This window comes from Helianthus annuus, chromosome 2 (assembly GCF_002127325.2).
Source record: "Helianthus annuus cultivar XRQ/B chromosome 2, HanXRQr2.0-SUNRISE, whole genome shotgun sequence".
NCBI classification, from domain to species: Eukaryota; Viridiplantae; Streptophyta; class Magnoliopsida; order Asterales; family Asteraceae; genus Helianthus; species Helianthus annuus.
This window is the reverse complement of record NC_035434.2, coordinates 35,620,121-35,646,144: the sequence shown is the minus strand read 5'-3', so window position 1 is coordinate 35,646,144 and position 26,024 is coordinate 35,620,121. Positions and strand designations below refer to the sequence as shown.

The following is a 26,024-nucleotide window of genomic DNA, read 5'->3' as shown; positions in this document are numbered from 1 at the left end:
ATGAGGGAGTTTTGCCCTCGTCATGAACTGAGAGCTTTGGAAAGAGAGTTTGATGACTTGAAACAGGATAGTGGCGAACACCGGGCGTATACTGACAGGTATGAAGAATTGAGTTTACTTTGCCCTACCATGGTTACCCCACTCGAGAAAGCTATCAAAAGGTATATTGATGGCTTACCTGACTCCATTTAAGACATCGTCACTGATAGTAACCCTACCACAGTTCGTCAGGCAATCGAGCCATTTGCGACTTTGACTGAGTCGCAGGTTCGAAAGGGTAAGCTGCATAAAAAGGGTGACAAGGGTAAGAAGCAGGCGTCTGATAAAGGTGAAAGCAAGAAGGGTAAGAACAAAAAGGGTAAGGATTCTGGTTCCTCGAAGGGTTCTAGGAAGCAAAAGGCTTCCCAAAAATTCGCCGTTACTGCGCAGGCAAATCAAGCTGCACCAAATCAGCCTGCGCAACCACTTGCCAAGAAACCATACCTTGGCAATGCACCTTTGTGCAACAGGTGTAACGGTCATCATCAGCCACACCTCCAGTGTCATCATTGCACCAACTGTAGAAGACATGGTTATCTTGCTGCCACATGCCGCCTTCCTGCCAAACAGAATCGGGCAGTTCAGAACCCGGCTCAACAAATTGCTCAGCCTCCTTTTCAGCAACAGGGTCAAGCTGCACGACCTCACTACCCACCGGGTTCTTGTTATACCTGTGGGGATCTGACCCACTACCGTAACCAATGCCCAAGACTCGCCGATGCGAATCCAGCTCAGGCTCAGGCTCGAGGTCAAGTCTTTAAAATGAATGTACAAGAGTCGCAAGCAGACAATGAAGTGGTCAATGGTACGTTCTTTGTAAATAATCAGTCTGCTACTGTTCTTTTTGATTCAGGTGCCGATAAGAGTTTTGTGTCATTATCTTTTGAGCCATTGCTTCGCGTGTCTAGAACGAAACTAGGAAAGCCTTTGACAGTAGAAGTTGCTAGTGGTGATCCCATTGTTCTCGATTCTGTTCTTCGTAACTGCCAGCTGAACCTTAACAACCATCTTTTTCCTATCGACCTCACGCCAATGGAACTGGGGAGTTTCGACATTATAGTGGGTATGGATTGGTTAGCCAAGCATCACGCGGAGGTAGTTTGTTTCAAGAAGATTGTTCGTGTGCCGCTTTCGTCAGGTGAGATTCTACAGGTTCGTGGTGAGAAACCTGCTAGTAATCTCAAACTCATGTCTTGTTTTCAAGCTCGGAAGTATCTGCGAAAGAACAATGTGGCCTTCTTGGCACGTGTTGTAGCAGATAAAGGCAAAGGTAAGTCTATTCAAGATATCCCTGTTGTTCGGGATTATCCAGAGTTGTTTCCTGAAGAGTTACCTAGTTTACCCCCAGCACGCCAATTCGAGTTCCGTATTGATCTCGTACCTGGTGCAAATCCTATTGCCAGATCTCCATATCGTCTTGCACCGTCTGAAATGCAGGAGTTGTCTAAGCAACTTCAGGAGCTTTCAGACAAAGGTTTTATTCGTCCTAGTTTTTCACCTTGGGGTGCTCCCGTTCTTTTTGTCAAGAAGAAGGATGGATCCTTCAGAATGTGTATCGATTATCATGAGCTTAATAAGCTTACCATCAAGAATCGATATCCCCTACCTCGCATTGATGATCTCTTCGATCAGTTACAGGGTTCTACTTGTTTTTCGAAGATCGATCTTCGTTCTGGGTATCATCAACTTTGTGTGCATGAAGAAGATATTCCCAAGACAGCTTTCCGCACTCGTTATGGGCATTATGAGTTCACAGTTATGCCATTCGGTTTGACTAATGCTCCTGCTGTTTTCATGGACTTGATGAATAGGGTCTGCAAGCCTAATTTAGATAAGTTCATCATCGTTTTCATTGACGACATCTTGATATATTCTAAGACACAAGCTGATCATGAGCAACATCTTCGTCTTACTCTGGAACTCCTGAAAAAAGAGCAACTTTTTGCCAAATTCACTAAGTGTGAATTTTGGCTTAAGGTAGTTAAATTTTTGGGGCATATTGTCAACAAACAAGGTATTCATGTAGATCCCTCCAAGATCAATGCAATTAAGGATTGGGATACGCCTACTACTCCTACTGAGGTTCGTTCTTTTCTTGGTCTTGCGGGTTATTACCGCCGCTTCATCGAAAATTTCTCGAAGATTGCAGTTCCCCTAACTGTTCTAACTCAGAAGAACAAACCCTTTGAATGGGGAACCAAACAAGAAGAAGCGTTTCAGACCTTGAAGCATAAACTTTGTGACGCGCCTATTTTATCATTGCCTGAGGGTAATGATGATTTTGTCGTGTGTTGTGATGCATCGAATTTGGGTCTTGGCTGTGTTCTCATGCAAAGGAACAAAGTCATAGCCTACGCGTTAAGGTAGTTGAAGGTGCATGAGAAGAACTACACCACTCATGATCTTGAGTTAGGTGCAGTTGTCTTCGCTCTCAAAATCTGGAGACACTATTTGTATGGTACAAAATGCGTGGTTTTCACTGACCACAAAAGTCTTCAGCACATCTTTAATCAGAAAGAACTCAACATGAGGCAACGACGATGGGTTGAACTTCTAAACGACTATGACTGCGAAATTCGCTACCATCCTGGTAAGGCGAATGTCGTGGCTGACGCTTTGAGTCGTAAATAACGTGTCAAGCTTCATTGTGTTCGTGTTCAATCTAATATTCAAGCTCGATCTGATATCCAAGCCCGCATTTCTCAGGCTCAACATACTTTTATTTCACAAGGTTTGATGGGTAAGGAATTACCCTATCACATTAAGCCTGATCTTGTGCTTAAAGACGATGGGTCATATTATTTCATGGACCATTTGTGGGTCCCAAGTCAAGACAATCTTCGCACCTTGCTTATGGATGAAGCTCATAAGTCTCGTTATTCTATTCATCCTGGCTCAGATAACATGTATAAGGTTCTTCGTACTCAGTATTGGTGGCCTGGTATGAAGAAAGACATTGCCTTATACATTTCAAAATTCCTTACTTGTCTTAAGGTTAAGGCTGAACATCAACATCCTTCTGGTTTATTAGAACAACTAGAGATTCCAGTTTGGAAATGGGAAAACATTGCTATGGATCTGATTACCAAACTTCCGCGCACTAAGAAAGGTCATGATGCCATCTGGGTAGTTGTAGATCGTCTTACAAAGTCAGCGCATTTCTTGCCGATCCGCGAGGATCTATCTGCTAAAAAGCTTGCTAAAATTTATGTCGATGAAATCGTATCTCGACATGGTGTTCCTTTGAACATTATTTCTGACAGAGATGCTCGCTACTCGTCTCGTTTTTGGAAAACCATGCAATCTGCTATGGGGACCCAACTTAATCCGAGCACAGCCTATCATCCACAATCAGATGGCCAAACGGAAAGAACAATCCAGACTTTGGAGGATATGCTTAGAGCTTGTGTGATCGATTTTGGTGGTAGTTGGGATTCACATCTACCATTGATTGAATTCTCCTACAACAACAGTTATCACTCCAGCATCAACATGGCTCCTTTCGAGGCTCTCTATGGTCGAAAATGTCGTTCACCAGTCTGCTGGAATGAGATAGGTGAGGCTCAGCTTACTGGACCTGACCTCATTCTAGAGACAACATATAAGGTTAAGAAAGTTCGCGATAACCTTCAGACAGCTCGAAGCCGTCAAAATAATTACGCGGACCGACGAGGCAAGCCCTTGGAGTTTCAAGTCGGTGATCGTGTATTACTTAAGGTCTCACCTTGGAAAAATGTGATCAGATTTGGAAAGACAGGAAAACTTGCACCTAGATACGTTGGACCATTCAAGATCGTCGAAAGAATCGGTAAGGTAGCCTACAGGCTTGAGTTACCTCCTGAACTTGGAAATGTTCATCCAACCTTCCACGTGTCCAATCTCAAGAAGTGTTTAGCTGATGAGAACCTCCACATACCGCTTGACGAAATTCGTGTTGACAAAACACTACATTTTGTTGAGAAACCTGTGGAAATTATGGATCGTGAAGTCAAGTGGCTTAAACGCAAGCGCATTCCTTTGGTCAAAGTTCGGTGGGAGTCTAAACGTGGACCAGAATTTACTTGGGAACGTGAAGATCAAGTGAAAGCGAAGTATCCACATCTTTTCTCACGAGTTTCCTCTAAACAAATTTCGGGACGAAATTTCCACAAGTAGGGGAGACTGTGACATCTGTGCTTGTAATCATTTCAAACAGTTCAATTATCAATGAAATAAAGTTATTTGATCCCAATATTTGTTTGTTTATGTTTGACATCTTTCATGTTTTGACTTTTATTCAATTTCAAACTCTATATCGCTTTCTTGGGAGTTATACGCAAGCTGGTGCATGAACACAATCAGTTTAACGCGACAAACACTCCGGAACATCAATTTATGCTTAACATACCTTAAATAACCTTTACATAACTTATAAATAAGTTTTGAAGGCTTTGGTATGGCAAAATCAAGTTTATTCGCTTACAGGGACTAAATTCGACAAACTGCGAAAGTATGCCGATTTGAACTGTAAAGGACATTTCCGGAACATGACCATAAGTTAAACATACCTTAAATATCCTTTGCATAGCTTAGAAATAGGCTTTGAGAGGTTCGGTATGCTAAAATAAACTTTATACTCATTCAGGGACTAAAAGCGTCAAAAAGTGCATATGTTTGCATTTTCGCGCATAACTTACGTTCTGAATACATCCGGACATCCAAAAATTTATGTAAGCATTAAAATATTTTATTTTAGTGTTTGGCATAAGAAAAATCCATTTGTCGCGCAATTTGGATCGTTTTTCGCGTTCGTGCGCATTTCGTCGTAATTAAGCGAATATCGCGATCGTACAACCAAACGAACCGACATCCGGCATATTTTTGAGCATGTTTCATGTCCACAATGTTAGGGCAACATTTTAGGGCCTTAAAGTTGGCTTAACGGGCCTTAAACATGTCAAAATGAGCTTAAAACACTAACAGGGACTGAAACTATAAATATGAAAAGCTGTTGCTGATCTGCAGAGTTCAGGCGGGCCGCGTAGCCCAAGCCTGTCTCTTACGCGGGCCGCGTGGGAACATCAGACCTGCACATAATCAATTTTCTTGTTGTTTCCAGTTGTTCCAGCTGTTATACACTCATGCAAATGGTATTTTTGATACTATGGGCCTTTCTAGGGGTGCCCATGGTTTTGCAAAACAAGGGGTGCAAGTGTACGGCCTAGATCGAAGCTCGTTTTACGATGAATGATCTTAAAGGTTGTGCCATATCTATAAATACCCCCACCCCATTTGCTCAAACCCACTTGATTTTTCTGAGATTTCTCTAAGTTGAAGTGTTACCACTTCATACCTGAGAATACTTGGAAAATCAAACTTGCTCGGACCCTTTGTAAGCATTTCTTCGTTCTTTTTATGCGTTTTTAGCTTAAAAGTCAAACTACGTTTGACTTTCTGCATTGACCAGATTATGGTCAACGCGAAGTTCGTTTGAACTTCATAACGTGAGCGTAATCACGATGGTTATAGTCCCTAGTGACTATAGCTAACTGATTACCAAGTTATCTAGGCTTAGTGACGAGTCGTAGTTTCGGCCAAAATGCGTGTTCTTGCGTATAACCAAACTACTTTTGGGTATCAAGACACTTTGTCTTGACACCAAACTTGTTTTCTAAATTCGTTAAACATGTTTTAACATGTTTAGCTCATCACTTTAGATTTGTGCTTATATAGGGTCGTAAGGTAAGCGATCAAAACAATCGCTTATACTTTCGAACCCGACCCATTTGGTCGATCATTAGGATCCGACCAAACACATTAGGTGACCATAGTTGCATAGGGAATAACCTTCCGAGGTTATACCTTATGGTCACGTCGTTTAAGTAGTTGTATGATAGGTAATTTATATGCCTTAGGAAAATTACCAAAATGCCCTTTTGCGCCAAAATTCATTTTAAGCCTATGTAACCCAATTTGTGACATCTAAATTGATTTGGCAACAATATTAGACATGTTAAGGCATATTTTACTTGTCATAAGACTAGTTAGGCGGTCCGAACTCGTTTTACGCGAACGACGCGTTAAAGTAGCATAAGCTACCTAAACGGGTCGTAATGGGTCAAAAGCACTTAGGATAGGTTCTGTTTTAGTATGTAGGCTTTGTTAAACCATATTACATGAGTTCTTACACTCATTTGGTTTACGAACCCTCATGCTACCCGATCCTCCGATTTAGGTCCGTTTATTAACGTAGTTACCTATATTAGGTGCTGTTTGATTCCGTGAGCTTCTAGCATTGCTTGGTGGTTATCCTAGGACTTCTAAGCAATCTCAAGTGAGTACATAGTCCCCTCTTTTATTGTTTTTCAAACATTTTGGGGTGAAACACATGTGCCTACTTGTTACTTTCGTGCTTTCCATGTTTTCATATCATATACTTGCTATGTTCATTAGTAGGCATATAGTACATGATTTCAATTATGCTTTGCTATGTATGTTGACTGAGCATGTTAGCACATTGATTTACATTACATTTCTGCTATGTATGTTTACTTAGCATGCTAGCACATCATTACATTTTATGATATGTATGTTAACTTAGCATACTTAGTACATTGTTTTACATTACACTTCTGCTATGTATGTTTACTGAGCATGATAGCACATTGATTTACCTGACTTTTCTGCTTTGTATGTTAACTTTGCATACTTGGTACATTGTTTTCACATAACATGTTTACACGTATGACATTTGGTTTGTTCAACTCAACGAGACTAAAATACGTTCATTAACATTAGCTACGCCGCTTGGTAGTAAGTAGTGGTACCATAGGACTTGATAAATCCCGTTCCTGACATGCTAGGTTTGTTTGGATGTAAGAAATGACTGAATCGGAAAACATTTTTTGATAACCTTTACTCTAAGGTTATCCTACTGTCTCAAGGCTTGAATGTATGCGTTTAACTTACCGCATAAGTGTTTGTATCAGTAAAGCATGCATTTATTTTACAAAACATGACTTTTGATATATTCAATCCCTTTGTTTTGTACATTTTTACATTCGGTTTAAGTAATCACATTTACTTACCATACATAACATTTGTTACCCATTACATGATTACATTTTAACATTTGACATGGTTTATACAATAACATTTTACAATCGTTTTAAACATGAACATTATACATTGGTGGTTTGTTTAAGTGACTTAAGTAACGAGACGTGTGTAGTATGATACAAGCATGGTGGATACGCCGCTAGTATTTCCTATATATAAGTGACTTTGTTTTGTATATTTTTCACAAGACATTGTTTTACAAAACAGATTGTTTTATACAACTCATTTTATTTGGTTATTTTATTAACCATACACCTTTTTTTTTATATAATCTGATTTCTTATTACATTTTCATATGATTTATAAAAGAAAACTCTTAACTAGATTCATGACTTATTTTTATTAAACATTTCTTGAAACCTAAGTCATGAATCCTATTTTCATAAAACCTATGTATCTCACAGTCATTTTTATGCTGACGTACCTATTTTCACATGTGTTTTCAAGAGCTGTTTCATAGGACGATCTTGACACACTAGGGCGGACCTGTGCTTTAGTGACTTAAAAATGAAGATAGAACTAGTTTAATTTTGTTATGTACTCTTGTTTCCTTTCGTTTAAGACAATGCAACTTTCATGTTTGATGAATAAAACATAACTTTGAATGCCAAGGTTATGAAACAATAATTCTGTTACAACACTCCCCGACGTTTCCGCCACGATTTGATGTTTTACGTGGTCGGGGTGTGACACTACGTCAGTTCTATAATTGGTGGGAGGTGGATATGTTTGATGGGGCCGTTTTGCACACCAAACTGACGATTTACGCCTCCCGGATTTGTCATCGGAATGGGTGGTCAGAAATGCGGGAAAGAAAAGGGGGGTGGGGTTGACTTTTAATATCTTTTCTTTATTTTGTTTATTATATTGCTTGTTTTAAATAAATGTGGGTGGGACATGGATTAGTTAATGTACACTAAAAAGTTAACGTCAGCCGGCGTGTTATAGCATGATATTGATTATGAATGTTTTAGTATCATTATTCTAAATGTGAAAAATCCTATATTTATTCAAAACATTCTTTTCTTTGTGTGAACGTCAGATATTTGAAACAAATGTAGCAGTTGTTAATATAGGTGACTATGCGCTCATTTGCAATCGTCACGTCATTTCAAATTTAAGTTACGTCGGTTCATCTGTTGAAAACATGAGCCACTTAAATATAAACAAAATGTTAATTTGTTGATTGAACTTTTCTCTATTGATATACCCATTGCTATAAGAATGCATCAGAGTCACGTTCGAGTCATCTACAATTGTTAGTTATTCCTATTTGTTAATCGCTCTAATTCAAACTATGTTGTTCATCATTGTTTTACATAAATTTTGAATTAATATATACTAATCAGAACCAAAGAATTATTTGATTTGTATTGACTCGAAACAAGAAGAACCCGATGAAACCAAAGGCGCAACATAGTGGGGGCGGGGAGGGGCCCTCTTTAATACCCTGATAACATCCCCATTGTTTCACCTTTGCAAATTAGGGCTCATCATCACCCATCAAATTAGGGTAAAGATTCTTTCTTCTGCTGGACCCTGTCATCATCAGAAAGTTCACCTTCATCAGATAGATGGAGAATTGGCATTGGCCCACTGAGAGGATCTTATTGTCCGTGTGGGCACGTAATCATCTTCTGGTGGCCCTACATCCTGATTGTACCCAAGGTGCTCTTCCTGTGCAGAAGAAGATAAACCAACATGCAGTTAAATTCCAGGAGAATCATGCTTCGCAATACGGGGTTCAAATCTAGGAGAATCATGCTTGCTAGTATCAATTGGAGTATTACCTAAAGACTGAACCTTATTACTTTCTACAGGGGATTTTTGCGCAATAGCTATAGGAACTATAGGTGATCGACGGTAGGATTTAGGCAATGGAGGAGGAGGAGGAGGGGGTAGAACAACATTCGCAGGTGAAGATCTAGTCACTGATGAATTACAAGCTTCCTTATCATCTCTATCCCAAACAATAGGTGAAAATTTCCTCTTTTTACTACTATTAGACTGAGAACAGTTTTCCATCTTTAAACCCTAATTTGATGGGTGATGATGAGCCCTAATTTGCAAAGGTGAAACGATTGGGATGTTATTAGGGTATTAAAGAAGGGGGGGGAAGACAAGTGGGAGGTGAAATGACTGTTCTACTCTCATGTGTAATGCACATGATGTGACACCCGGCTCTTCAGGCCGTACCGTATGATTGTAGCACGTATTGTGAATAGGTATCAGGACTATATTTGTTTGGTTATGGTGTTTATACATGAAATTTAATGTGTTGGTATAATTAAATTTTGGTAAAAATTTTGTTGGAAGCAGTAAGATAAACGCTTATCGCGTAACGATTAAAATGCGAAACGAACATCGGTGACCAGCCGGACAGTGTGAAAATCCTAAAAATAGTCTGTTATGATAAGAATAAATATTTTCATCATATTCGTGAGGAAAAATAAATTAAAACGCTAAGAAACTCTGTTTTTCGAGTTTAAGCGCGTACCGCGTGATGCAGCGCGTATACCGACAAAATACTGTCAACACAGCCCGTCAAGGCAACTAAAAATCAATTTAGCAAGAATTTGATAAGTTTATTCTTATAGAATGACAAAAATAAATAAAAACGCTTAAATTCCTATTTTTGCGATTTAAAATGCGTACTGCGCAGCACAGCGCGCATACTAAATATTGTTCAATAATATTTTGGCAAGTTTATTTTTATAGAACACTAAAAATAATTTAAAATGCACTAAAATGAGTTTAAAACGCTAGATAGAATACCCGGTATCTAGTAAAATACCTGTTTTATTCACTAATTTACATATGTATCTATAGGGTGGGAGTTGGCTACAAAGTCCATTTTTCCTACAAAGTGTACAAAGTCATTAAACACCACAAGTTCGGCCATAAAACACACTCAAAACCCATAAATAACAAAGCGGAGATTACTAAAACGTCATATTTGTGGGTTGTGTGTTGTGTTTTGGATGATGAGACTTTGATTATCGAATGCCTAACATTAGTGTGTTTTATGTTGATTATCTTGTTGTGTTTTATATTCATAGTTCTACGATGGTGTGTTTGAAGTTTTTATGGAGTGTTAGGGTTTGGATATTGTGTTTTGGTGATTTTCACTCTGTTATATGTGGGTTTTGAGTGTGTTTTATGGCTAAAATTGTGGTGTTTTATGACTTTGTACACTTTGTAGGAAAAATGGACTTTGTAGCCGAACCCCACCCTGTATATATATATATATATATATATATATATATATATATATATATATATATATATATATATATATATATATATATATATATATAGGTAAAGGGTACTGTACAAATTCCCTTATCGTACATTACGTACACTACAATCTCAGCCGTCAGATCATCTTCCCGCAATGAAAATCGCATGTTGTTTTTTTTAATAATTTCGCATGTGATAAATTTGATGAAATAGCAGGTGTTTTTTTGTAACAATTTCGCATGTGTTAATTCAATTCCGCATGTGATAATTTTGATGAAATAGAAGGTTCTTTTTTTGTAACAATTTCGCATGTGGTAATTCAATTTCGCATGTGATAATTTTGATGAAATAGCAGGTTGTTTTTTTTGTAACAATTTCGCATGTGGTAATTCAATTTCGCATGTGATAATTTTGATGAAATAGCATGTTGGTTTTTGTAACAATTTCGCATGTGGTAATTTTGAAGAAATCGCATGTTAAAAAAACAACATGCGAAATTGTTACAGAAAAACAACATGCGATTTTCAATGCGGGAAGATGATCTGACGGCTGAGATTGTAGCGTACGTAATGTACGATAAGCGCATTTGTACGTTAACCAGCCCCTATATATATATATATATATATAAAAGAATTATGTGTGTGTTAGGAGAGAGAGTGGACAAGGTGGCGGCCTTGGAGGCCACCTCTCACTTGGTTTTGTCACTTGTTAGATCTTGGAATTGGTAGTGATGATTAATCTTGATATCACACTCAACTTTACATTTAATCCAAGACACAATCCTTCAAAATTCATCTCTCTCTTCCCTGTTGAACACCTTACGGCCGAACACCCTCACACACATACACATTCAAAAATTTCAAGTCATTCCATGAAGAATCAAGACCTTTCCAAGGTGATTTCAAGCTAATAAGGGAGTTTGGAAGTGATATCAAGCAAGAACAACCCTCATATTCTCATCTATTTTCAAAGACCCATCTAAAAATCTTGAAGGTATAACCTTGTTTTTAAGTCATGTTCTTGATTCATAGTGATGATGGAAATGTTAGATGGTTTCTCTTGTTCTTGAGTTCAATCACAAAACTTGTATTCTACAAAGAATGAGATTTAAATCAAAGAAGAGTGAATGTGTATATGTATTGTATATAGGGCCGAAAGTTTATGAGTGGGAGTGTAACTTGTTGTGTTTTGATTTTGTGAAATGATTCTTACTTGATTTGATTTTGAAAAGATGATTACATGCATGTGTTGTAAAAGAGTCATAGAAGAAAGTTCTTAAAAAGGTTCCATGATTTGAAGTAGATGTGCTAAAAAGTGAAGTTTTGGAAGTTTATGCATGTGTGTATATGTGTGTATGTCGTGTATGTATATATGTATATGTAAGTGCATACACTAAATTTTGTCATATGTAAATAAAAGAGGGAATGTTGCATTTATGTGAAATGATCTAATGATGATGAGATGAACATGATGTGATTTATAAGAACATGAAGTAAATGTATCCTTAGATGCATTTAAGGTTATGTAAGATAATGATGTTATGATATGGGTATAATAGATCCATCTACTTAGACATGCATGATGATATATGTTTATAAAAAGATGATTTGAGTATGGTTTAGTAAAAATTAATTATGATCAGATTATAAACCTTAAAATAAAGTTATTTTGAAGTGATTAGTGATATATAACTTTGTCATAATGTTTGCTAGCTTAGCATGTTGTACTTGGTGCATTAAAAGTTGTAAAATACGTGAAATCGCATGATTTATGTGACTTAGACAAAAACTGCACTAATCTGATTATAACCATCATTTTAATCAGTAAATAACATGTATTGTGTTAAAATATCGAGTCGTTTTGAGTTGAGATGATTATAGTAACGTTTAACGCAAAACTATGCGTTAAAACGGTCAAAAATCGGCTTTTCGGATGATTTTTGTAAAACTGATTTAGATCAGTAAATTAACTGATGTTTATAATTTAAAAACAAGTATTTTAACTAATTTTAGGTTTACTTGGTGTTTAGTTGGTCATACGTGACTTCCGACGCCCGAAAACGTTACCGAATCGCTAAAATACGCATTTTCAATGAACATTAATGTGGGTGAATTTTGAGTGAATCTTATGTGATAAAATGTGTTAAGTGATTTAGACATGTAAATGTGATAATATGTTAAGCGTTAATCTAATAATGGGAAATTTAGACTATGCATGTATGCATGTACGTTTTGTGCGGTAGAAACGATAAAACTGCGTTAAATGTGTAATTTGTTTGTCGAGCATGAAATTTGGTGCACATGAGATGTTTTATGTATATTTATTTTAAAAATGCCAAGATGGATAAGTTAGTAATAGTTCGGGTATTTCGGTGATAAATTCTGTGAACGTTTATATATATATATATATATATATATATATATATATATATATATATATATATATATATATATATATATATATATATATATATATATATTACGACGCGCAAATTGTATATATAATATGTATAAACGGAAGAGTTAACGAATTTACACAATAACGGTCACCAATAAAATCGTTCAAGTTGCAAAAATCATAATAAATATATATATATATATATATATATATATATATATATATATATATATATATATATGTATGTATATGGACTCATGTATATATATATTAACGTGCCAACATAATCAGAAATGACAACTTTTTGAGAAAATCTCAAAGTTATGTGATAATTCTAAGAAACGGAGAAACTTAGGATTTTTGTGTAATATATATATATTGATTTAGAATTGTTCCTATATTAGGACGTATATAAAAATTAATCTCTGGGATTGCGGTATTAAAATAGGCACCCAACGGTGAGTGTCACTAAACCCCCCCTTTTTACTGCTTTGTACATATTTTGGGGGTAGAACATGTCGTTAAAAGGGTTTAATAATGTTTTCGAAATAAAATATACCTTTTTAATATAAAATATATATATATTTTCGCTGAAAATATATGAGGTTTGATAAGTTACACGTTTCGAAGTAAAACGTTTTAGATGAATAAATGTTGGATATTGGGATGGTATGGTGTTTCCGAGGCGAAACAGACCGTAAAGTTGAGACGGATGCCGGCCTGAGTTTCGAGTGATGGAGATTCAGGGGATTCGTGCAACTACGTGTATTAAATTGTCATATTAGTAGGATATATATATATTGTACGTGAGGCAGACATCATATTGTTATTCGAGAAAGAACCCTGCGCCCATGATGTCGTTTAATCAGATAAGTATTGTACGCGAGGAATTGTTGGTAGATTTATCGGGTTGACAAACCCGTCGTGACCAGTCGCACCGTGTCAATGTCAAACTACGAATTAATATTCTGTTCATTGTCTAATTTTGATTATCCCTGCATGGTTAATATATAGTTCGTATCGTCTAGCTAACATACGAATCTGAAAGTTGACGCTATAATTTAATACAAAACCTGGGCAATATATATTACAGTTGTCGGATCGATGAACCGGCGGATGGCCCATGGATTTTTAATAAGAAAGTAAAATAGACTTTCTACGAATTAAATGGATGTTTTAAATAAACACCTAAACGGAAAGTTTTCCTTGGAATAAAATCTGTTAGTAAACGAATAAGTGAACTCACCTTCCTTTGTGTTGACACTTGATTTTTAACGTGTTCTAAAGGTACTTGAATTCGGCTTCGGGAAATCATGGCGTATCTTGTGTCTGAATGATGCATGTAGTTTGTTTGAAAATGTTGGACAACTTTTAAACTTTCTGGGACTTTTTGTAATAAGATCCGCGAGGATCAAAAACATCTTAACTATGTAGTTGTGTCGTGTTTTAAAACGTAATGTCTAATCACTTATGTTTAAAATAAACCAATATGTCCAACAATAAAATGCATCGCTCGACAAGATATAAATGGGCACCAACTTCCGTCTCCACTACGTTTAATATTCCGCTGCGACGTTTTTGGGGTGTGACACATGACATAATTTAACTGAAAATTATAACTGGGATTGCCATAAAGGACATAACATGCAACATTTTCAAACATTAAGGACAAAAGTCATCAATTTTAAAGGTAAAGGACAGCGCCTGAAATTTTGGACGAACATAAAGAATAAAACTTGTAATTTACTCGAAAAGTATTATATGATTATGGTTATATACAAATATCAAACTCATTACGAAAATTTTCTTAGTAAGTAAAGATAATCTATAATTCAAACATACATTATTAACTTGATGACATATATACCAAGATAGAGGATCATGTACATTAATCCAGAAGTGTGAGAAGTGTATTATAACACTATATATAAAACTATATAGCACCATATAAACACCAGGTAACACCATATAACACCATATAACACTATATAACAAATATAACACTATATTTTGTCTGATAGCATGTCTATGATAGATGTATAGTGTTATATATTGTTATATAGTGTTACATAGTGTTACATGGTGTCATATGGTGTTATATGGTGTTTATATGGTGTTATATAGTGTTATATATAGTTTTATAATACACTTCTTACACTTCTGGAATAAGGTACAGCATCCCTACCCTATATACCAAATCAATTATTAGTGGATATAAGTTAAGAACTTTTGGTTATGATTCTTGATTTGTAAGGATCATCGAGTCATGATTCTGGAATAGTATAATTGGCGTCTTATATTATTTTTCAATTTTCATGTGGCCTCGTGAAATGAAAGCTCAAATCATCCTATTCACCAATTTACCGATCCTCACTGAAGTCATCACTAAAAAGTTCGGACTTCGGTTTCAACCGATACTTCCTCGTCGCTGAAACCGTTTCTTCCAATTCGATGTAGGATGATTTGCCGGAAATCGAAGTAAGGGTCAGAAAACCTCAAGTACCATAATCGATTTTTATTAATTCAAAAACGGTAGCAGCCTTTTATAAATCGATTTTTATTAATTCAAAAGGTGCATTTCTAAGGTGCATTTCTTTTGGGACACATTTTTTTGCTGGTTGTTAAAATCAAACATGTTCCTTCCAATGAAACGATGCGATGGCTTGTAAAGGCAACCTAAGTTGCTATTTACCAATGTTTTAAAAACCGGTTTTTAAATCAAACCGGATTAGGCTAAAAAATGGTTCAACCGGTTGAACCAGGTTGTACCGAGCGGTTCAACCGGGTTGACTAACTAATTCTATAATTTCATAAATTACAACATCAACGCAAAAGTTAATCCAAAAATAAATGATTACATATTAAAAGATGATCCAAAAGTAGATCCATAATAAAAAATAATCCAAAAGATAATCGAAAACCATTCAATTTTCCAACAAGCTCTTTTAAATGAAAGTGTACGATATGTTTAAGCCATTTGAGTGTTGAATACATCAATTATTTTCGTTTCATACAATATTAAATAAGAACTTTTAGTTACGAATAATCATAATATATAAAAATTACGTAAGATAATAACATATATAATAAAAATATGTAACAACCCAAACTAAAATAACCCTGGGCCGGTACCGGTATTACGTTTCAAACCGGTATACCGGATTTTACCGCCGGTACAAACCTTATGCCGTTTCACATATTTACCGGGGTGTTTCGTACCGGATTTACATCTGAAACTGGTAATACCAGTATAACCGGCCGGTATTTACCGGTTTTTAAAACATTGCTATTTACAGTATTATATAATATAATTTTAAGGACCACGTTTAATAATTTAAAGATATGATTTGTAGAAGTTAGGAATAAAAAAGAACAATAAAACAAACAGGAAATTATCTTTTTTATACTTTATTGGACCATCCAAATTGTTTGAAAAGATTTGTACCACTAAGATTGACTTTGGAGAACTAATCTTTTCTTCACCTCATAAATGACAAAAATATAGTCAACGGTGGGGATAGAAGTCAAGTTTTATTCAACCAAGTGTTTGGATGTTTCTTTAATTCAATCAATTCATTTTTCTTGTTCTTTTTTGATGGTTTAGGGTTCCTCTAAACCTACGTCCCTCATCACCTTTAAAACATGCATACATAATATATATACCACCACATCATTCAACTAATATTTTGAATCAATTCCCTTCAAATGTTGAAATGTCTACAAGGATACATTTTTTCATCCTTGTTCTTGTACTCATCACCACCTTAAGCTTCAATGGGGTAGCTCCCCAAACACAAGAGCTTGATCAAAAGGCGCATCGAGCCTCTACCCATGGTGGACCCTATGTAGGTTTGATGAAGCGGTCTGGTACAAGCGGACGAGTGCTAGAACAAACCCAGGATAACCTTGAAGACATGATCAAGGCTAACCCAAAGCCAAGGGTAGTTGGACATAGTCAGCTCAAGACTAATTGGAGATATCAACCAGATGTCGGGGAAGAATATGATATAGAGGGACGAGAGGCCATCCTTTCGAAGAAAATAAGACTGAAACCGAAACGCGGTAATCCCGCTAATAAAGCAACGAGCCCTGTGCCTGCCCCGAAAGTTTAAGAAACATATTTTATGGTTTCGCTGCTAAACAAATGAGTATCATAGACGACTATTTGCTAACAGTCAAAATCCAGTAATTATCGAAGAAATCCTTCAAGTTTCAAATAAGGTTTTCCGATGAAATCTTATGTCAATAATAATCATTTGTTTAATAGTGTTTTGTATAGAGTTATGGTAGGTTTTAGTTTATTTTCATGTGCTTATGCAAGCAATTATAACTTATAAGCTTGTTCTAATATTAAAAGGCCGGTTGATATAACTTAGAAATATATAGTAGCTGTGTGCCATATTACGAAATATAGTATTCGAAATCCTTACTTGTAGCTTTCATAAGCATTTTTTAGATGTATAATATGTACATACAAAAAAAGATTATCATCCAATAACATATGGTATTTTACATACAGTTTATTATGTCCACTTTATGTTTTTTTTTCTTAAAAAATAATAAAATACTGGTAATCTCTTTTAAACAATTGTATCATTAAATTATTTATTTTAAATAAACGTAATATTATCTTTTTTAATATATTTTATGATTGTTATAATATCACAAGATTAGTGCTAAAACTTAAGAACTTCAGAAAGATTGTAAGAGTAAGAGGTAGAGAAATGTGTAACTTATGAAAGTTTATACATAAGGTGAATTTTCTCTCAACATTGAGCTAGTATTTATACTACAAATAAATTAACTATTTCGCGAACAAGTAGTATGGTACATTATCTATAAGTCTGACAAATGATTTATCCACTTGCTTGATAGATCTAGAGGTAAATCTTGATATTCATGGTAAGTGCGATATGTTATTCATAACACTTCCCCTTTGATGACACTTTGCAAACTTTGGAATCTTGAAGTACTGCCTCATTGAAAACCTTGCTAAAGAAAAACTCAGTGAGTAAAAACCTTAAATAAGGGGAAAAGAGTGTAGCGTATAGCTCCCCTTCAGTTTGCAATTTGTAAGGCATTGCATTCTCCGTACATGACGCATGCTAGTATCATGAACGTGTTACCTGAAAGTTGCTGTAAGGAGTGCTTTTGAGAAAAGAACAGCTGAATTGTTGTTGGATTGACCATATCTCATCTCGACCTAATTGTCTCTAATAAGGTCTCGAGTATATGCAAATAATCTTGGTGGTATATGTTTTGTTCTGTCCTTTTTGATATACGCTTCTTTCATTTGTGAGACACAACCTGCGTTATCTTCGTGGATAGGAGTTGGACTTCGATCATTCTCTAGTTCACAAGAAGTCGATATGTGTTGTGACAAAGATCTTAGCTATACACATTCTCTTGAAGCTTCATGTAGGTGCAATGACTTCAGCATGGTTTAAGAATGTTGTGACAAGTGTTTGTTTCTTAGAACGCATGAAATCGCAGTTCCTCCATTCATATATACATATCAAGTTTGAGATTTTGCTTTATGAGGATCAGATAAATAACCTGCAACTGCATAACCCCCTTCTTTTGAATCGTTAGGATAAAACAAGCCTAAATCAACAATACTTCGAATATATCAAAAAATATGTTTAATCCTGTTCCAGTGTCTTTTTGTTGGAGATGAACTAAATCTTGCTAATAGATTAATTGCAAAAGAAATGTCAGGTCTCATACAATTCGTACGATACATAAGTGCTACAATTGCATTGAGGTATGGTACCTCTGGACCAAGAACTTCTTTATTGTCCTCACACGGACGAAATGGATCATTTTCAACATTAAGTGATCTAACGACCATTGGAGTGCTTAAAGGATTTGCCTTATCCATATTGAAACGTTTTAAAAGCTTTTCAGTATAACTCATTTGGTACACAAGTATTCCATTGCTCATGTGGTCAATTTGTAAACCAAGACAATATTTAGTTTTTACAAGATCTTTCATTTCAAATTATTTCTTTAAAAGAACAATTGTTTCATGAATTTCTATATGCGTCCCAATTTATTTAGATCATCGACATAGATAAGTATGATTCCTGACCTTGTCTTCTTAACATTAAAACGAAAACTGATACAAAAATTATATTGTTACAAAAATATTGAAATATTGAATCTAAATAAAAACTGAAAGTCAACAAAATAAATTTTGAATTACTTTCTATTTTAAAAATAGTTTTTCAATTGCTTATTTCTTGATCACTATATAAATATATTAAAAAGTGTGAAAGCTTAAGAATTGTGACACCGCTTTTTTAATGTAATGAGAAAAATATTTTTAAAAAGTAAATGTATTTAAGTTTATAGGATACTAATTGAGTTCATACAACTATTCTAGGATGCTAATGCACTATGAATAATAAATTAAAATAAAAAGAAAACCTACTACAATATTTTTTTTTAATAGCTAACGTTACATTCCTCAAACTCCTATATTCACAAATAATTCATCCTTGCTTGGGATTGAACCCAAGACCTCCCACTAAGAGGCAAGAGCCTCTACCAAGTGAGCTAGCCCCACTTGACTACTACAATATTTCAGTTACTAAATTTGCATGAATCAAACATAAACTATTTAGCATTCAATTCTAAATATTAAACAAACAATTTATGCTATTCTGGACCTAATAACATCTATTCATTAAGACGTATTATTGTAATATATTAAACAAACAATTTGTAAATACTTTCAATAAATCGAGAGTGTATTTCAATTAAACACAAAGTAATCAACAAGAGAATGTTGGAATTGGTGTATCAAATACTCAATTATTTAACGTTTCTATCATGATACGATTCAAAGAGTTACACTTTGTATGACAGACACAAATAACATATTTATAATTGTTAAATATATAACACGATTTATGGTACAACATCAAGGGATTGATTATTTGGAATAATAAATAAAGGTTGGGGACTGAGTAGTAATTAAAAGGTTTACAATTTGGAAAGCAAGTTAAAACATTGGGGTTAATAGGTAAATATATTTATTATAAATTTATTCTTAAATCTAAACCCTAGCCCTAACTATTCACAACCATAACCACAACAACAACCCCAACCCGTCGCCAGCCTCTCTCCCCTTTCTTGTTGACGGCGGGCACTAAGCCGCCGACATAGCCCCACCACCGCGTGTCGCCTTCTCGTTTTGTGTTTGATTGGATCAGAGCTGCTGCGTGGATCTCGAGTGTCGGATCTGCTTCATGTTCGGTTTACTAGCAGAATCATCTATCAATCCATCGTGTGAGCTTTTGGTATTTCGTTGAAGTACTATTATTAAACACCCTATGGTTGGTTATAATTGTTTCATCGAATCGCATATGGATCACTGGAAGGAATTCAACCAGTTTTAATATATGTGTGTTTGTGTGTATTCACACTTCCGTTTATCTGATTCACGTCAGATATTAATTATTATTAAATCAGGTTTCATAAATAATGTTTTAATCTGGTACACTGTGACAATTCCCATAAATGGTATTATAGCCACGTATGCATTCAGTTAGATGTTATGTTTTATAAAAACAATTTTTTGTCATTATGATTATTTTTTAATGTAGCACAAGATCCCTTGATTTGTTGTTTGCGGTTGTATATTTTTGATTTATTTGCAATTTGTATTTTTATGGGTTATTTGGAACCCCTTGTAATAGATAGGTTTATTTATTTAATTGTAGAATTGTAAACCGATCGAAACAAAAAATTGAAGACCGAGGACAGAGACAACCTGGATTGAAGATGAGATATTGGATCTAGTAGGAGCTAATATAATAATGGTTATTTTGTCCCTTTTGTAAGATCGGTTTGGTTTGCGTATGGCTCAAACGAAACTGAACAAATTCACTAATAGCTCGGTTCACATGTTTTGTGGTTGTTCTGTTTATTCTAAATAGTTACAACCGACAAACTAATTTTTAAAATCATAAACGTTGAATTAAAGTGTTTTAATTCGGAAAGGTAATTAATAAAAGGGATATTATTAAAAGAACTAGAAAAAACACCTTTCTTGACGCGCATTGCACGTCATAAGAGGGTGTTTATGACACGCAAATGCGTCTCGTTGATTGAGAAGTCATAAAAATAACATGACATGCATTTGTGTGTCATCTTTTTATGACACACATTTATGACACACTTTAATGACACGCGTTCATGACACACGTTGATGACACTTGTTTTTGACATGAGTTTATGACACGCATTTATGACACTTATTATGACATTCATTTACGCGTGTCATTTTTTTATTGTTTTAAAAATATATATATATAATTACTAATTTACCCTAGATATACATATATAATAACAAAAATAATAAATCACTTTCATCTAATCTAAATATTAATAAAAGACTACAAATAATGCCACATGGCATTCTCTCATTCAATCACATAAATTTTATTTATATTTATTTAATTAATATATTTCTTTTAATACTAATCTATTATATATAATAAACATAAGAATTTGGGCTGACGTGGCGCGTTTTTAGAGCTTCTCACAATTGGTTTTGGCGGGAAACTTCTCGGGTCAAGATATGGGTCTACGCGGTGTCCATTTTGAGGTTATGGCCCGAATATTTAAATAGTCAAATAACCTAAAATCTCACAGCTTCTCTTTCACGCTATGTGCTTTCTCCTTCCTAAAAACCCTAAATACCTCGATCGCCAAATTCTTCTCCTTCACTCCTTTCACTCCTGTTGTTCTTCCTCCTCCTTCTGCTTCAACTCCCCATCTGACGTTGATTTCATCAACAAACCCTAATGAACAATATACCCGATCAATCCGTTCTTTGGTTTCTTCATTCCTTTTTCAAACCCTAAAACTCCAGCCGTACAGAGATTGAAGAGTAGCAGGTTTGGAATCCTTTGGAATCCTCCTCTGATATATGTTCTCCCTTTGTCATGTTATTTGTTAAAACAAAATTGAAGGTCTAAGGATTTCTTCATCGATTACGGGTTTTTCAAAAATCGTGATTTAAGAAACAAACCAAACATTTTCATGTTTTTCGATTAAATGTTGTGAAATTATGATTCATGTGAACAAGATGGAGGTTGGTTCTGGGTGGAAATGGCAAAGGAAGCGGTATCTTTTGTGGGTAGTTCCTGATTGGTGACCCTAAAACAGGTGATATCCTGCTTATATCGAAATTATTACTGATGTTTGTTTTTGGTTTTTTATGTTGAAACCCTAGATCTGACATAACAATCGAACGATGATTATTCCTTCGACATAGCAGGTCAGTACAAGTTTGTTACAGTTTCTTGCTTTCGAGTGAAGATTATTTATCGAAGTTATTTCAAATCCTTTGCTTTCATTTCTGAAGTTGTTATATCTGAATTGGAGTTCCTTTGCTTTTGGATTTACAAGTAAGTTTTTTTGTGTTAGTTTTTTTTAATGTTTGTGAAAATGCATGAACTAATATTGTAGTGAATTTGTTCGATGCAAGGGTCAAAATTTGTGTTCGAGTCAAAGATTATTATGAAGATGGGACTTTTTCGTGTTGTCTTGTCTTGAATGGAAGATGAATAGTAGTTATGCTGTTATAGGAAACATAAAGTTGCATCAGTTAGTTGTGAGTAATTAGAATATGAAATTGACGGGAAAAATAGTAGTTTCCCACTCATTATGCTTGTACATATTTGTAAATAATACGGACCCTCATTTCACAATAAAATAGAACAATAAATGCATGTGGGTGTTTTTGGACTGAGCTTCTCTTTCTGTTCAAACATTCACTACTAAAGTACTACTTGATCTTGTATTATCCGTGTTATTGTTTATCATTTTGTGTTTCTTCATACCTTTTGTTTTTCTGGTTAGTTTTTTGTTAACATCTCATTACTCTTTTACTTTGTAACAGACAATCGAGAGTAGCCCTTGCGGTGAATATGATGATGGAGGGGATGTTAACCTGTCACAGTTGTTATGCTTTTAACCCCACCTTTTATTTCCTCATTTTTGTTTTTATCAATGTTCAGTTTGTAATTGGCTCTTAATAGCTTTTGTCTTTATTCGCCTTCTATTGCAGAACCTTATAGATCTGGCAAGTTCCGAGAGCTCTAAAGCTGAGACAGTTGGAGTTCATCGAAAAGAAGGATCCTATATAAACAAAAGTCTTCTAACTCTTGGAACGATGAGGCCTTAATCATTGCCATTATTTTTTCAGTGTAATAGTTTGCTCTATAAATGTCTACTTCTGGTCATATTTATGTTCAAAACTCCCCCTGCAATAAAACACTACTATTTGTATGTGGTGAAAAAAGTAACAGGTAACGTAAGTTTCCCTCAACTTTTCATAAGTTTTAAGAGGTTGTGATGATGAATTTCAATGCGTCGAGTGAAATCGAGCAAAGATGAGATTATCCGCATCTTGGCGGGGCAACCTGGATTGGATGGTCATGTGAAAGATTGAATGAGTTTCTGGTTAGTCTTTTAGGGGCAACCTGGATTGATTGTAGGATTGGGAGTGACCTACTTAGAATCAAATCGATATGTTAGGTTAAGTTAAGGCTAGCTCATATAATTTTACATTTAGTTGATTGATACATTTTACTATAAAATTTTTTAATATTTAGGATGTTTATTATCGTAACCTTAATACGTGTCTAACTTCAAACTGGGTTTGTGGCAGGGTTTAGGTACGTTAATCCAGTAAGCAATTTGGTGTTTATTATGTATGCAGAATGTAAGTTTTCAAGTTTTAGCATTGATAAAAGCTATATATTTATGTCATTTTATTGGTCATGTGCTCTTAATTGGGGACTAAAGTTGTCTTTCTTTGACCCGACCCATTTCAACCTAACTCCATTTGTCCTTTGATCCAACCCGCCCATCTTGCCACACGTAATTACTAATTAGAATTTAATTTCATTATTTTCCCGAGTCAAGTTTAAATCTATTTTTTTCAGATTTTTTTCAACTGGAATGGAGTAAAGGTGCGTTAATTTGATAGTGCATCATTTGTCAGGGATACAGAAAATAAGGTAGGTAGCATTATTTTACCTCTCACGTAAACATTTTTTTAAAAGTTGTATGTTTTTTATTTATTTACATATTAACAACAGGCTAATAACCTTCAATTAAGAAGCCACCAAATATTCTTGGCAGCAATGGAAGTCCCATCAAGTGTTCTTCCATGAGTTAATCATTTTTTTTAATATTTTTTTGTAAAATTTTGGTATAAAAATAAAAATTTTCGGTTGCAGGGCATACTTATCAAATGGGCAGTTTCCAGGCCCGACCATCGAGTGCAAAACTAACGACAATGTAATTGTTAATGTTGTTAATAAGCTGGATGAACCTTTCCTCATCACATGGTATGTGTTTATTTTAGCTTCAGGTTGTTAATTTCGTTTTGCGATATTGTTTCAACCGCGTAATCTATGAAAAATGTGACAACAGGAATGGCGTAAAACAAAGAAAGACTTCATGGCAAGATGGAGTGCTGGGAACAAACTGTCCAATCCCACCAGGTGGACAGTGGACTTATCATATGCAAGTGAAAAATCAGATTGGAACCTTTTCGTATTTTGCTTCGCTCGGTATGCATAGAGCTGTTGGCGCTTTTGGAGGGTTTAATATCCAAGCAAGACCTGTTATTTTTGTCCCATATCTTAAACTTGTTGCTGAGTTCACTATACTTGTCAGTGATTGGTGGAAATCTGATCACAAGGTTTGTACTTTGTTTTTTGTAACATATCAACTTCTCAGAGATATTACAGTTTGTTGGAAGTTATAAACAGTTAAAGTTTCCTTTTGCTAGACGCTAAGACAAAGACTGGACTCCGGGAAAACTCTTCCTAAGCCTGCCGGTCTACTTATCAATGGTAGTCCTTGTGCAACATCTTTCACTGGTCAAGCAGGTATAGAATTATTGATCTCTTTTCGGTAAAAGTGCCTTGTGGGACTGCGCGACATGAACTCGATCTGATATGGGTTGGTTTTATTTTTGATGTATTTCAGGTCAAAGGTACTTGTTTAGGGTGTCAAATGTGGCGTTAACAACTTCGATTAACTTTAGGATCTAGTGTCATACATTGCAATTGGTTGAAGTAGAAGGAGCTCATACTTTGCATGAATCCTATGAATCAATTGACCTTCATGTTGGTCAATCCGCTTCTTTCTTGGTAACACTTCACTCCCCCGCGAAAGGTTATTACATTGTTGCGTCAACTAGATTTACAAAACCAGTTCTTACTTCTACCGGAATCCTTCATTATGCTGGATCTACCGCCAGACCGTCTTTGCCATTTCCCATTGCACCTACCTAACAGGTTCACTGGTCCATGAAACAGGGCAAAACAATCAGGTAACCGGTTAACTAATCCCCAAATTCGCACTTATTGAAAACCGTACTTGCCAATCTGTTTATTGTAGATGGAACTTGACAGCAAATGCAGCAAGGCCCAACCCTCAAGGATCATTTCACTATGGAACAATCCCGATAACCAGAACAGTTGTGCTTGCTAATTCAAAAGCTACTATTGGCGGAAAGCTACGGTATGCTATGAACAAAGTCTCTCACGTCAACCCAGCCACCCCATTGAAGCTTGCTGATTACTTCAACATTAACATTCCTGGAGTATTCAAACTGAACTCAATCAAACCCACATGAAGGTCAATTGATTCATAGTTTAAATTATTTGTATATGCATTTATAAATGGTAGGAAGCTATCAGATGGCCAGTACCTCCTCGTATAAAGTTATATACCAAATAGTTAATACATTTTATGTTATGAGACTTTTAACTACCATATAGTTAATACATTTTATGTTATGAGACTATTAACATATGTGAATTAAAATTTTATATTGTGTATACTTTTTCAAATGATTATCATTCATATTTGGCGAACTATTTCTATTAAAAAAATGATTATCATTCACTAGATAAAAAAATGTTGAAGTATACTATATAATGTTTATCATAAGGGTCTCTCGTGCGTTGTAGTCGAGAAGCACGAGTGCTTACACACACAACGTATATATGATTTTTTAACGTTTTTAAGTTTGAGTTATGTTCTCGGCCCATATTATCAACTCCACTGCAACGCGCGGGTTCCCCACTATTACTTATAAATTGGTTGGTTCAGGTTATGGTTGTGTCAAACACATATTTAGTAAACATGGCATTTCGAACTCATTAGATGTGATTGTTTGGTTTTTTGTTTACTGTGGCTTTTTTTCACCTAAGTAG

General features: G+C 35.2%; 1 pseudogene; it reads left to right on the top strand.

Moving 5' to 3' along the window:
* On the top strand, positions 1–25,441 carry LOC110926803 (annotated as a pseudogene).
* Positions 25,442–26,024: the final 583 nt, after the last annotated feature.